Source organism: Vanellus vanellus, assembly GCF_965231255.1.
Source record: "Vanellus vanellus genome assembly, chromosome: 1".
Classification (NCBI taxonomy): Eukaryota; Metazoa; Chordata; class Aves; order Charadriiformes; family Charadriidae; genus Vanellus; species Vanellus vanellus.
In genome coordinates this window covers 47,092,547-47,107,654 of record NC_138905.1, presented here as the reverse complement: position 1 = coordinate 47,107,654, position 15,108 = coordinate 47,092,547, and positions in this window count along the sequence as shown.

Below are 15,108 nucleotides of genomic sequence, written 5' to 3'. Positions count from 1 at the left end.
CTGAGGAGGTCATCCTAGCAAATCAGCCAGCTCTTTCGGGCCCCTTTGCTCTTCATGATAGTCTCACATATGATTCTTCCAAGCAGATATGTAAGCCATCAGTTGCTCATTTATTTTGGGATTTTAAAGTACACAGTCTCATGGTTGTTGCATATGAGCCCCTTGATCTTTGCATTCCCAACCAGTTCCTCCTTGTTTGTGAGTAACAAAAGCAGTTCATCTTCTCTAGCTGGGTTGTTGATCACCTGCATTAAGCCAGTGTCATCAACTCACACCAGAAATTTCCGGGGTTGCTTGCGCCAAGTCATATTGCCCTTCTAGCAGATGTCTGGTGGTTCCCCTGAGTGCAAGGTCCAGCAATTATGAGGCTTCCTCCTCCAGCTGTTTAAAAAAGACTTTGTGGACTTCACCTTCTTGATCAGGCAGTCTCTGGTAGATACCTACTATGACATAATCTGCATTGGTTTGTCGCCTGATCCTTGCCCATGAACTCTCAATTGGCTTGTCAGCCCTCAATGAATGCTCTGTGCATTCTTCCTAAGATATAAAGTCAAGTTGTCAGGGGAGTGCCTCCTTTCCTCCAAGAGCTACATTTTCAGAATTACTGAGTACTTCAGTCAGTGTGAAGTAGCTTCTGCAGATATACAAATACTTCTCTTCAGTCCACGTGGGATGGTTCTTCACTGGTCTAGTGCAGTAAATTGCATCCAAATCTAATAAACACCTATTCATGTTTCACTGGTTTGTTACACTTAAAATAATTACTTATGCACTTTCCCTGTTTTAGAAGGATATTAAGGATAGGATTACTGGGTAAATGCAGCCATGTAAAAGCTGGACAAATATTCTAGCGCATGCGGAGAGTAAGGTACTCCCATAGAGTAATTCATCCTACTTTTCCTAGGTAGGAATTATAGAATGACATCCTCTAGAAGTGCCTTTATTTTTGAGGTTTGAGTGGGAGCCTAGTTGCAGTAGCTTATAGTTTCTACAACTTGAAGTGGTTAACACTAGATTAATTGCATCCCACTTTAATATCATATAGTCAAGGATTCAGAAGGCCCATATGAAATCTGAATTTGTTCCTAATGTAGCTGTATTATAAAATGGTTGTCAATGATTTGCTCACATCCTGGCTTTCCACAGTAGGCTAAAATCCAAATCCTGTAAAAACGTACTGTGGTCTGTACCCAAATATTTTAGGATGAATAGAAACAGCTCCTATTGTCCTCAGTGACAATTTGGCGTGCCCAAGTGAGAGGAGAATGTGCTTTAGTATGTAAGAAAATTCTGAACAATACCTACCAAGACCTGTCATCAACATTCACAATAAAATGTATATACTGACTGCTAAAATCTCCAGCAAACACACAGATAATTAGATAATAGACATATGTGTGTGCAAGAAGATTATATATAAAATTAGCCATACTGCCCCACATACTGCTGGTGCTTAACAATAACTATAAAAATATCACTATTAATAAAATATTTAGTAAAAGAGGAATAAGAAAGATGAGAAAATTTATAGGATGAAAAGTTAAAACTTTTTTTTTCAAATTTTCAGAAAAGAAAATGGAAACAAGTATTTGTTTGCCAATTTGTGCAATGCTGATAGGTAGACACTAGAGGACACAGGGAGCTCAAGAATTAGACAGGACACAGAAAAATAAACAAGATTTTACAGAATGCCATAACGTACACACCTTATATATAATCCACACTTTAAAACACATTGACTTTGTCTGCAGATGATCGAGGTGTGGCACTGCACTGTCAGAGCAAAGGATGTTCAGAGACAGCGTGCTTCAAAGGACCGCCATGGGAAACAAATCACAGCAGCTGTCGCTGTGTTAAAGCTCAGTAAGGTAATGAGTCAATCCAGTTCAGCTAATTTGGAAGTTGTGTCACCAAAATTAGGAGATGTCCCTAAAGGGATTATTGGTGTGAGAGTGTTGGGGGAAATCATAGCTGCATAAATTCCCTATACAAATTAGTACAGAGAGGAAACAGAGCCAGTAATTACACAGTCATTTTCATGTGGCCTAAAAGCACTCTGCTGCTGAAGAGATGATCCCACTGTCTTCATGTTCTTAGACTTGTTTCCATCCCTGGTTGGACACTGGCGCTGGTACCTATGCAGCTTTGTGAGGAACTGGTCCAAAGCCCTGACTGGTCTAAAAAATAATCTTACATAATAAGTGAACTGTTTAGGGGGTTTTGTTTGTTTGTTTGTTTGTTTGTTTGTTTGTTTTTATTTTGTTTTGCTTTGATTTGTTTTGTTTGGTTAGGTTTTGGTGTTTGTCTTTTCATTTGTTTGTTGATTTTTTTTTGGCCAATACTGACTAGGCCAGTGTAAAATATATGTATGTTTCAGGAGTTTGGATTTTAGTTCTGCCTCTCTGTAGACAGAGTGTCCTAACCCCTACGCTAAAATAAGGCTCACCCTTGCTTTCTTAGTATCTGTCCCACCATGTTATGTGCCTGGATGCCCAATGGTTAAGCTTCAGTAAAAGCACAATGAGTGCTCTCACTCACAACGTCTCATGATTTGAGGACTAGGAAGCTGTCTTGGAATTTCAAGGCAGGTTCAACCCTTTGAGGAGAATGAGACTGAAAACTCATGTTTCCTACCTCTGTAACGGTTGCTCCAATTATTATAACACTAGATAATATAAGGGGGTGGAATCACTGTGAGAATTACATCAAACAAATAATCATGGTGTTCACTGTGACTAATGTTTAGGGAATTCTCCAGGGTCTTAAGGTGGCTCTGAATAAATCCAACGCCGCTCAGTTTAAACTTGATTTTTTATATAGAGCTACAGATACAGGCTAGATGCCAGGTACCAATGAAGCAGGCACCTTGAAACTGCGTAGTGACAGAAGCTCTGAGAAAATTTTTGGACAAGGTAGGGAGGCACAAATGAACTATATGTCTGCCTATATGGCTAGGGAGTCCTAGAAAAACAGCGGTGTGAATGCCACCTGGCTATTTTGTTTTCATATTCTGAAAGGAATAAAAATTATAGTTATTTGGTCTGCACTTTTATCACTGTAGTGCTCATTCCCTGAGAGAACAGAATCTGCAGTTCCCACAGGACGTTTGTAATTTGTGTTTGATACTTATCCAAAGCTAATTTAATCAATGTTAGTTCTGTGAATGTCATGTATGTCGTGTATGGAAACCCCTTTTTAATAGAAGAATACTAGCAGTTAGGACACTATCATCCATCAACAAACAAAAAAAGGAACACCTACCATGAAAACGTAAAAGACAAAAGTAAGGTGTGAACAGCTTTTTTATTAGAGTGAGTCAGAGCTCCTATCTTTTTGAATAATCAGTAGCCAAGCTCCTGTTCTCCGTTCTTATAAAAATATTTGGAATTCCCAAAAGAGTACAGTAAATAATATTCTCTTTGCTTTAACAAATGTAGTGACATTAACATATGAGCCCAGTGATCTAATGATATTTCAAAATCAAAGGTGACCTTTCTTTCTTTAAAGAACATTCTTAAGCCTCAATTATGCTAAATACACATGCAGGCAGTTGTGCACAAGGCTTTGATCACAGAACTTATGGAATTTATCCCTTATGACAATAAGGTGATTAGAACAATCTGTATATTATATTTTGTAAAACAAAGCTTCCCAGCTAGATTCCCATCATGTATTTTCCCTTGGAAATAATACACATTTATATTTCAATTCTCCTCAGTCTGAACAATTTTTAAGTAAATTTTATTTATTTAATATTGACTTATATAAAGAAGTTTCAAGGGCAAAAGATCAATGTTTTATTCCAGATCAACTGGATAAAGCATTTAAATATCTTTAAAAGTCACAAAAATTATTTTTTCCCTGTAAATTACTAGAATTTGGGGCTCATTAAATGATCTTGCAAAATACTTTTGTCCGTAAATAAAAATCAATTTTCATATGCATTGGCAGTTTCAAAATCTTGAACTACTGGAAAGTAACTATAAAATTAGCTTACAGTAAGCATTGTCTTTTCTGTAAACACATTTTACACTTTGGTGTTATTTTAATTAAGACGTTGAATACTCTTAGATTGTGCTAGTTCTTAGGGTTTGTAAAATGTGAGATAAGACTTGATTCATTTATTGAAGTTCTAGATTCTCATGTGAGAACAGTGGCTCTCATTAAAAGTTCATTTGTAGTCCTCCTAGCTGAAAAGAAGAGCTTACAAGAAAACATACAGGCTTAAAAAAAGGCTGGGGGGAGGGGAGCCACAGACTGCATTTTTTTAAAAAGCTTGTAAAAATTAATCGAATCTCATATTTTGTGGGCACTTGGCTTGACTGGAGTTGACAATACTGCATCTCTTGGGGTTTTGGTCTAGCTGCAGCTGGTTTAAATTAATGTTACTGTTTGAGTTCCCAACTGCGTCTTGAATATATCGCAGGGACAACCCAACTCATTATTGCAATGCTCATCCGGGCACCTACTGTCTATGGACTGTAATTCAAATCCAGTGAATGAAAATGAAAGCTGCGACAGAGATCGATGGTAATGCACGCAGCTTTGTCTGTAAACACTATATTTGGGTTATCATACAGAGCATAGAAATCTACCCAAATTTAATTCCATTCTAGTGTGCCCAGAGATCATGAAGTGCAGGGGGATCTTAAAGGGTTTCTCAGGGTAGGCAAAGGGCATGACAGCTTTGAAGGAACAGACTGCTAATATTAGATGTTTATGATGCCCATGGGAAGTGCAGGGAACATCAGTCAATTCCCACCTCTTTCCTTTCTGTTGAATGTAGGATAAAGAATATAATGATGTCCCAACTGGCTGGGTGGTGCAACTCCTATCCTCTCCACTGTATGAAAAAAATGCAGCTCATTTACTGTTTCTTTAGACTTGGTCCTATCTAGATCTCTGCCTGTAGTTCCACACTTGACAAGTGCTGGGGAAGCTACAGGTTAACTACCTGTCTGTCTGTCTGTCCGTCCTGTTTTGATATAGGTTGCAGATGTCAACCTGAAGTATTGAAGTCTACTACAGCACATGATTCTTAGGTAGTATATTATTTGTAAACACCATGAATCGACAATGAGTGTATGATATTGAACAACATCATTCTAGTTTGGCTGTGGATGGCAACATCCATATTTTTGAATGGCTACATTGAAACTGCGGTTCTTGAAAATCTGCAACGCAGCTTGGCAAAGCACTATTTCATTTAATAGCTATTGTTTCAGAAAAGAAAAATATTGTTGCAGAATGTAAATGAAATATTTCCCAATGGCTCTTGAGTCTGAACCAGAATTTAGCGCTGAATTATTTGACAAACACGACTGTTACCACCTTCGCTACCTTCACCCCCAGTATTCCTGGGCTGATACCTGTTCCCATGTCACATCCGTCACGCTCTTATTTATAAGTAAATCCATTCATCAATCATTATCAGAGTGATGTAGATCTTAGTTTTTCTGTCTTATTTTGTATAATGTTTCATATGCTTAGGTGGATTAGATACACTTTTAATGTTTCTACAAAACAGTCTTGCTTCCTTCACTTATTCAGACACAGTTATATATTTATTGAGCAGCTGGAAGGAATTGAATAAAAACTTTTGGTAACATCTCTACATTCACCACAGAAAGTAAAGGCAACAAGAAGTACAACTTAAGTGTCCCTAGCCTCAAGTTCGCATGCATTTTGCTACTCCTAAGCAAGCCCTAATTGAACCTTTTCTCATGTTTAGGCATTCTGACCATTTCTTTTCTCTATAATGTCTTAAGTTATTAATCAAGGGTATGTTTATGTAGCAGCCCTTCCTCTAAGAGGCTTTCTCCTATCCTGAGTCACCTGTTTTCATTACTATAATCAGAACTTGAAGATTTTCAAACCTTTCAAACTTTCCTCCTGAAAATCTGATTGAGAATGACAACAGATGCAAAAGATATGGGGAAGGAATGGCAGATGGACACTCAGGTAAGGATGTGTCGGCATATCCCTGCACGCACACTTGTATCCGTGTGCACTCACCCAGCCGTATCGTTACAGCATGGCTGTGCAGTCACGTCTCATTTTCCTAAGAAATTCCACCGAAGAGTTAGACTATCAGCACACTTCCTAAACCTGCGGCCCTACAGCTCTGCATGACATGATCTCCACACTCATTACACTGGGGTATGACTGTATGTAAAGAGCTTGAAAAACTAATAATATTTTCCTTTACTAGAAAAGAAAGTGTTCTTTCTCATTACCTCTGGCAGATGGCTGTGTGCATTAATAATTTTCAAGCCCCCAACATAACCCCGGTAAGTTGAGTCATCTGTGGCAATTCACACTAGCCTAAGCACCTGATCCATATGTTAGAAAGTAGTTATCTTTTAGAGAGCCTAAACTAAAAGTAGCAAAGGTTGTCCAATATTTTAAAAGCAAATAGCAGAGTCACTGTATGCTCTTTCCAAAGTGCTGTGTCATGTCACTGCTAAAGATTATAGATTTCTTAGTAATTCTTGCTTTTATGCACTAGCTCAAAACCTCCAGGCAGTGATTTTTTATTTTTCTACACAGACTTATTATGTTTTGCAGAAATGATAAATACAAATGAAAAACCTAAGAGAAAACACATTTAGAACTTTGGCACGACTCTGCAAACACAAAGGGAAAAAAAAGCCACTGGAATATTTCTCTGTATTTATTTATAGCCTTTTCAATTTCCTCCCCCTCAAAGTGCATTATGAATATACATCTATATCTTTTAAATAATGCTTTAATTGGCTTCTTTGCGTTGCACACATTTCATTGTGTCCTGTATAGCTGTAAAAGCCAAAGAGGAATTCTTCAGGAAGAGAAAGGCCAGGTTCTTCTTTACCTCGCAGCAGTTCACTTGGGTCTCACTCCGCCATGTTTAGTGGCGTTCCTTGAGATGAACAACACTGCGAGCGAGAGCAGACCTTGAATCACAACACCTTCCCCAGCTTTTCTGGAGAAGAAAAGAATGTCTAAAGAATTGAAAGTATGTATTCCCTTTGCGGCCTTGATAGCAACACATGAATATTTGTTTGTGTGTCAAAATGGTATAAGAACTCCTTTAGACTATTTTCCATAAAATATATCATCTAATATACTGAAGGGGTTATGTATAGATAGGTTAAACTGTTGTGAGGATTATTAGAAACATAAATAGAAAGGAGAAGTTTAAGCTAAAAAAGTTATTTGAGATAACTCTTATTTGAGATAACTCTTAGCTGTATCTTGATTTAGAAAGTTGAAGAAGTGTTGAAAGAAGCGTTGAAAACAGCTTTGGAGTGCTGTACTTAGGACAACAGGCAGAGACGCAGAAATTCTTGATTCATTTTTCTTCTCTGCCATTAACATATTGGGTCATTATAGGCAAATCTTTTCATCTCTTATTGTTCCGAATCCCTCTCTGTAAAATGGAATAGGAACACTTCCTTTTTGTCTTCATTTATCTGACTTATTTGTTTTCGGTTTTATGCCTTTTGGATATAGGGCCTGCTCTTTAACTCTGTATATTTGTTTAGTGGTCTTTGTTGGGAGACACTGGGCACTACTGTAATAAATAATAGTTCCACTGTTACTAGTAAGGTTACTTGAGTCAGGTTCTCCAATGGTAAAAGTCAAAATTCACATGCTAGGATCACAATAAACTCATTTATAAAATTCAAGTGAAGCTGCTTAAAATCCAGCCATCAGCAAGCTATGTCTGCTCCTATTAGCAACAATCAGTGCTTCTGCTCTCTATCAGTGAAAAAGGTGTTCGGCTCTTTTGTTGAAGCCGATTAAATCCAGACAAGGGCCAGACAGCTTCATCCACAGATTTGCACAAAGCTTATACCATCAATAATAAATCCAGTCTAAAAAGACACAAGTTTGGACAGCATTTCTGTTTATATTACCAAGGTATTTTTACCAAATGCAGTTTGGTACTGTATTGTCAGGGGAAATGTCTGTGGACGTTTTCGTTAGTATCTAGCAGAGAAAAGCAAGGACTTTATGAAAGTATAGAAAATAAAATTCTTCTAAAGTATGTACTGTCGGTGATAGTACAGTGGACTAAATTTTGAGATTAATTTATGTTTCCTGGTTGGAATCTGTAGTATGTTTAACAGTACGCTTTTGCTTCATTATGCAAAAGTGCCTTTAAATAACTTTTGCAATAAAGAGATTATTGATTACAATATCCCCATGCTGACACAGGATTCTGGTGGACAAGATCATTTGAATGTTAAACTAACTTACTCGTGGTGTGTAAAATCCAGATTGGTTTCTTATTGAATTTAACCCAAAACAAGGCCGACTCAACAAGACACATTTTTACAGTCCATGACTCAAAAAGAGTTACTCTACGAGATATCAAATGATACATAATCACTTGGTCTTGTTATGAATTCTGACATCCAGTAAGAGAAAGCGAGAGGGATTTTCAAGGTTAAATCTGAATCCTGATTTTTCATAGTTTAAGTCAGACTTCTGACTTTATGTTTCATAGAAATTATGAATATTCTTGACAACTTCACCTCAAAGGCTGGAGAACTGGGTCAGCTGAGCTGTCCAAATACAAATTTTTAATATCATCATAACTAATTAGTTTTACAGAATTTTTCTAGACAATCCTGAGTCACGAGTACTCCTGGAAGTGTAAACACTGACAAACTGGGAAATACTTTCTTTTATAAATCAGCTAACCCTATTAGGAGGATTCCGTTAATAGCGGCCAGATTTGGTTCAAATCAGAAAAGCTTTGACCCCATCTTTCAAGTTTGCTGGACTTTTTTGCTTAGTTCTTAAACAATTTTTTTTTCTCCATGGGCAGAGAAATACATGATCTCAGAAAGACGCTTATACCAACAGTTAATTTTTACTTTTCCTCCTGTTCTCCTCCTGTTTCATGAAGGAAATGGAAACCTTCAGCTCGGCTCTGCCAGTTTAGAGGCAGAGATCACCGGCATTTCTTTTTTGCTTCCTATTTCTCTGATCCAACACTAAGGTAAAGCAAGCACTCAAGATGTAACTACGAGACATAGGAACTGTAATCTTGTTGAAATTTTGCTGTTAGAACCTGCTTATTGCTGTAATCTCAGGTCTAAGAGTTGTAGAGCTAATGGAGTGCTATAAACTTACATACTTTTTGCCTCCCTTACTTGAGTATGCCAAGCGGCACGTCAGGACAAATATTTCCCAAATCAAAAGTGTGTTAGTATTCTATTTCCTAGCTCTATAGTTTCAAGTTCTTTACTGTAATTCATGGCATGACTGTTTCTTTTTTTAATTTTTTTTTAATTCTAGTACTTAAGAAATAGAGACATTGATTTTAAATTTTTATACCTAAAAACTATTTTAAATGTCCTTTATTTTAAGTGCATTTAAATGCACTTAAACGTGCTGTTTCATACAATGAATGAATGTATTTAATTCCCAGACTTTTACTTCATGCAAAATGGAAGGAAACATCTGTGAAACCTGTTTGAAACAGAGCTTCTAAGTGTGAGAAAAGTCATCAGTCAGCAGCTAACTCAAAAGGATAGTTTATTGAGCTGTGGTGGAAGGTCAGCTCAGCTAAGCACTCAATAGTCATCTTCAAAAACCAGCCTTGCAGACAAATTGTAAATACACATAATAACAAAAGTTTCCCTGCGCTCCTCGATGACTATGAACTGTTGTTCAGAGAGCGTGAATGATTTCTGTAAGATCACACGCAGAGACTCAGGCCACGGGTACAGGTTATGCCAGAGCCCGTGCAGCTGCCAGAGCACAGCGAGCCACGGGGCGGCAAGAGCAAGCAGGTTTGAACAGTACGTGAAGAGGCGAAAGCCATTCAGTCCGTCACTACCAGGAGGTTGTTTCCTAACCTACACCTTAATGGAAGTGAAAGGAATTATAACCTAAATCTAATGATTCTGAATTTGTACTTAATCCACTTGGCTGTGATTGTAGGCCAATCCAGTACATGAGAGGGTGTGTTTGTAACATCAGAGAAATTTGCCTCTGACACAAAAAGGAGGTACTGGACTGTTTCACGGCATTAATGAAAAAAGTTTTTATGTGGTTTCTAATGAGTTTTAACCTGCTCAAATAACATCACATAATAATTTAGCATATCTTGTAATTGTCTTCAATAATTATAAACTAGCCTTAAGGGCAGCTGACTAACAGCAGCTCCCAACGATTTTCTTGCATCAGCAGCTACAGAAGCAAATTCAAACCCTAGGATGAGGAGGTCAACTCTACTGAAATAGATGAGGCCACATTCAGCCCAGGCTTCATGCTTACCAGAAAAACATCTATATGTTTCCTCTCTTGCTTGAAGTCATTTTCCTAAACAGGAAGCAGTCTTTCTTCCACTCTCAGTACTGTAGAGGTATAGAATTCCTGCATGTTTTTTATTCACATGGCAGACTTGCCACAGTTCTGTTAGATTCTTTGCCATTAAAGAAACCATTAATAATTTTAAGGTTAGCTAGAAATTGCTTTGAAATTAATTTGCATTGTACTTGTTCTGTGCATTAAAACAAGATTGGGTCTCTGCTACATTATGTTGAACGTTACTATATGACGTACCCATCCTGTGGTGTAGTGAGGACCTTGGATCCTGACATTTTTGAATGACTGATGGAAAGGTCTGTTGACAGTAAACAACATTTTTCTCCCAGAAACTGCTTAGCAATTAAACCAGCAAGTTTCAGTTACTTCTGGATACCTACTGAAATTTTTCAAATTCTCAAAATCCCCGAAATATGGAATAATAAGCTGCATTTCTGCCAGTGAGTCCAAGAAGTTCTAATAAATCCCCAGGTGTTTGTAAAACACATCTGAAATCAGGTGTGCGTGGATATTGCTCTCAATCCTTCTGCCACAGTCCTGGACTCTGTTCACCATCAGGGGTCAATGATGAACTTCCTTGTCTTTTAGGAGTTAAAACTGAAAAATTATGCTTACGTAAAAACACAAAAGGTAAGGCCCTAAATAGCTGTGGGGGGGAATCACAACCCTGATTTAGCTGGGGGAGAGTTCTGCTTTCGATTTTGGTATAGCCGCATATTTTAAATGCAGTTGAAACAAGTCAAAATCCAGAAATTATGCTGTCTCATGGGAAAAAATCCTGAGAAGTAAAACTAAAAACAAAATCATGAAAACATCTACCATCAACTTGTCCTCCCTAAACTACTTTTCTAAATTCCTCCACAAGTTTATTTCCAAATGGTTTACGAGTTCAAAACAAATATCAGATTGATTTCTGAATGTCAAAGAGGGAGCTCATAGCTTTAGTAGCTCATTTTTTTCATGTTCTTCAAAGAATGAATGACAGCATGCATCTTGTATTCTTAGTGTATTTTCTATCCTTTTATAAATGGTGTTTTGCGAGCCTCTTCATATCTATACTTGTAGTAGCTTGATGAGGCTTAATTATCATCCAAATGGTTTCAGTTATAAAGAACTAGGACTAGAAGATTAAATTTATTTGTAAAAAATACAAAACCCAAACCAGTTAAAAACATTTACTGTAATATGCCCACTGACAGTTGTGTCATGAGACACATTGTTTCACAATGGTTCAGCATATCATTTAATATTTGACAACGATAACACATGTAAGTACAGGAAAAGTCTTGTTTTTTGAACAGATCAGGCAATAACCAGGCTTACAGGATCAGCTGAGTGCCCTCAGGTTAACAAATAACACGATAATCCAAACTTTAAACAAATAAAAGAATCTACATTTAACTAAAGTTAATATCAGAAAAAAGAAACAAGCATAGACACTTTAGAAAACCAAAGCCGTGGGTCTGAAAAATTATTAGATTTTTCTCCATTTCTTTTGTTTAACTCTGTCTTGTGAGGTGTTATCCGCCTCCATAAGCAAAGCTCAGATTGTTGCTTGTGTCTGATCAGAATTCACCAGCTAGGTCTTGTCCATTGAGGGACTCAACCCAGCCAGTGTCCTCAGAGCTCAGAGACCACGCGGGACTCCAGCCAAGCCAATTTGTGGGTGCAACTGCACACTTACCCAGCATGTGGAGGACTCGTGGGTGCTTGCAAACTGGATACTATGGACACAGGAACGGGGAGTGGAGCTCTGCAGAGTGGCAGAGAGAAAAGTAGTGGGGTCATGGGTTTGTTTTGTGCCAAATAAGCAACTTCCTCCTTTCTCCACTTTGCCTCTGCTCTTACTGTGACACAGTGGCATCTGAAAAGGGAAGGGAAGGAATAATCCCAGACTGAACTCAGAGGTAGGGATGTGCAGGCCAGGAGCAACAGAGTTCAAATAAGGGAAGGGAAGGATATAAAGGATAATCAATCTCATTTTCATCTGAAGAAGTTTGAACACCTTCAATGGCTAATTTTGTATTTCCTCGCTATGAGAGAGAGGAGGAGAACAGCAGCAGAAGTTTCCTCTGCAATTGAGTACACAGAGGTGGTGAGCACTTCTGGAATAAGATGCAGCAACAGGTAGAAGTAAATAAGTAGGTTTAACAGCCCATTGAGGAACCAGTTCACTCCTGGGAGAGCTTCCCAGTCACTGGATGAGACAGTCGAGCTTTCACTCGTTGCCTGTTTGTGCTCCACTGAATCTGACTTTATTTTCTTTCAGAGCATCGCTATTCCAAAGGCAGAGGTGAAGTTTGCCCTCTTGCACACTCTCTTGGAAAACTTAATGAGTGGTGGGCAGGGCCCCAGATGCAGCTGGAAGATTGGTAGGTTATAAGACAGCCCTCAGGCAAGTGAGTGTAAGTGCTCTAACCACTGAATTATCACCATATACAGCTGGCTTTTAGGAGGAAAGAACAATCTCTGTTCCATCTTTGAAAGAGGGACATAGGTAACTACCTTTTGGAAAGGATCCAGGAGCTCTGTCGCCCAAGAGGAAGAAGGTGCATTCAGGTAGTGTTAAGTGAGGTGAAAACATAGCTACTCGGCCTCCTGATTTTGGCCATTTCACTTTCCCGCATGGTGTTTTCGAGAGTTAACTGTGAGGGACTCTGAAATGTTTCCTGGCACTGGGCCGAGAACCTGTACCCATGTCTGGATCTCGGCTGACTCATTCTTCACTCGTGTCAGACAAGTTTGATAATAATACTCATTATAAAAACTAGCCTCAGACATGGTGGCTCTACCATGGAAGGACCAGTATTTTAAGACACCAAAATAGATTCCTTATAGACACTGCAATTATAATTAATGCTTCAGACTGCTTTTCACATGCAGACTGCAGTTTTAATTTTGCTTCAATCACCTTCCCGTGCTTGACAACAAAATCTTTTTCACACTTATCACAGAGATAAGGGAAAATTCAGAAAGCCGGAGTAGAGTTCTCATATGTTTCAAGTTAAGGAAATAAGTGAATGTTTTCTGAGTAAGAAAATATAGCATTTACCCATGATGATAACAAGAGGTTCTGGCAGAGCATTCTGGAGTGAAAACTTCAGCCCTAGAAACCAGCAGTAAAGCTTTCTTCGACTTCAGTGTACTTCAGCTTTCACTACACATCTTTTATGTCCAATAGTTTGTCTTAATTACATCAGCCCTCCCTGCATGTGTGAGAATGAAGCATGTATTTATGCACGAGAATTGGTTTCTTTTTTTTTTTAATACATAGAAAAGATTTAACACGTAAAGTTATTCAGGTCAAAAACTAGTTAGTATTAGAAGTTTTTCTTTTTTTTTTTCTGTATTCACAGGTTTCTTTTCTCTCTAGCCAGTGAATATTCACAAGACAGTGTTTCTCTTTATGGAAGTGATGCTGTTGCCATGATATAAATTTCCCATGAGGATGTTCTAAAGCTTATAATGACTTCCACTCCCAAGGAAAACCTCACAGCAGAATTAGTGTTATTTGTCCTGGGCTGCAGAACCTGGCAATGGAGTAAGCAATCAAACAACACCCATATAGTCCTTATTGATCTGCTATCATATGTATGCATGCATTTTATTTTTTTGACAAATAACACTCAGCCAGAGCTTTTCAGATCTCTTCATACAGTGTTTTTTAAGGTTCTCTCTCTGTTTTTTTTTTTTTTTTTCAAAAATAAATGCAATAATTTAATCATTCATGTCTCCTGGCATTGATTGGATTTCTGTATTTCAGCCTCATGTATCACTTGAGTTACAGGAACAAATTTTAGCTTTGTCCCAGATTTTTATCTTTAGAGTGTGTCTCAGGAAGAGCTATTATTCACTAAGAAACTATAGTACAGACTTGTATAGTTTCTGAGAGAGGAGCTGTTCTTGTAAAGGTAAGAAGGCAGTAATATTCAATAGTTTGAAGCAGAATCTCCTACTAAACTGTTTTCCCTGTCTGTCCTCAGGTTTTAAAGGTAGTTTCCATTTTAGGAAATATGTACCCACTTGGGATCAGGAAAAGAAGTTCAGCCTCATGTTCGCCCTGCGAGGCAACATGTATCATGCCGGGTCCTGGAGGTAAGAGTACCTGCTTCTCCCTTGTTTTGCTGATGCAACTGGTCAGGAAGTGGGTGGGTGGCAAGGGAGGTTAATTTTACTGTCTCCAAGCATGTAAGAATCATGAGTAAGGCTTGAAAATACCATTTGTCTGACTTGATGCTCACAGGATTAAAAAAAAAAAAACAAACAAACCAAAAAAGGAAAAAGAAAGAAACTGGTTTAATTTCTTTTTGATTTCTGAGTCTCCAGACTACACACAGGTTGCATGTTCAAGCTTTTTTCCACATATGGTATGAGTAAAGAAGTTAGAAAAAAAAGCTTGAATTCTCACCTAATCATATCACCTTGGAGCAAGAACTTAAAAGTCGCAAATATCATGTAGTTTGCAATAAAGCAACGGGAACCAACAACATGGAGAGGAGGGAGCAACAGGCGGCTAGCCAAGCTAAAATGTCAAGCAAAGGGGAAAATTTATCACCACTACAACACGTTACTCACTCTTAGAAAAAGGGAAAAGTGAAAAGCTGTGCTTGTCACTCTCAGAGGAAATTCTGCAAGACCAGAAGAAAAATCTCTGCTTTCATAACTGTTTGCTCTTACAGGCTAGCTCAGGTACTCACCCCTGTCCTCTGCCATGAACTCTTTCCCCCATGGCCACAGCAGCAGAAAACAGGTCAGACATTATCGCCTCTGTGCTGGAGTTACTGA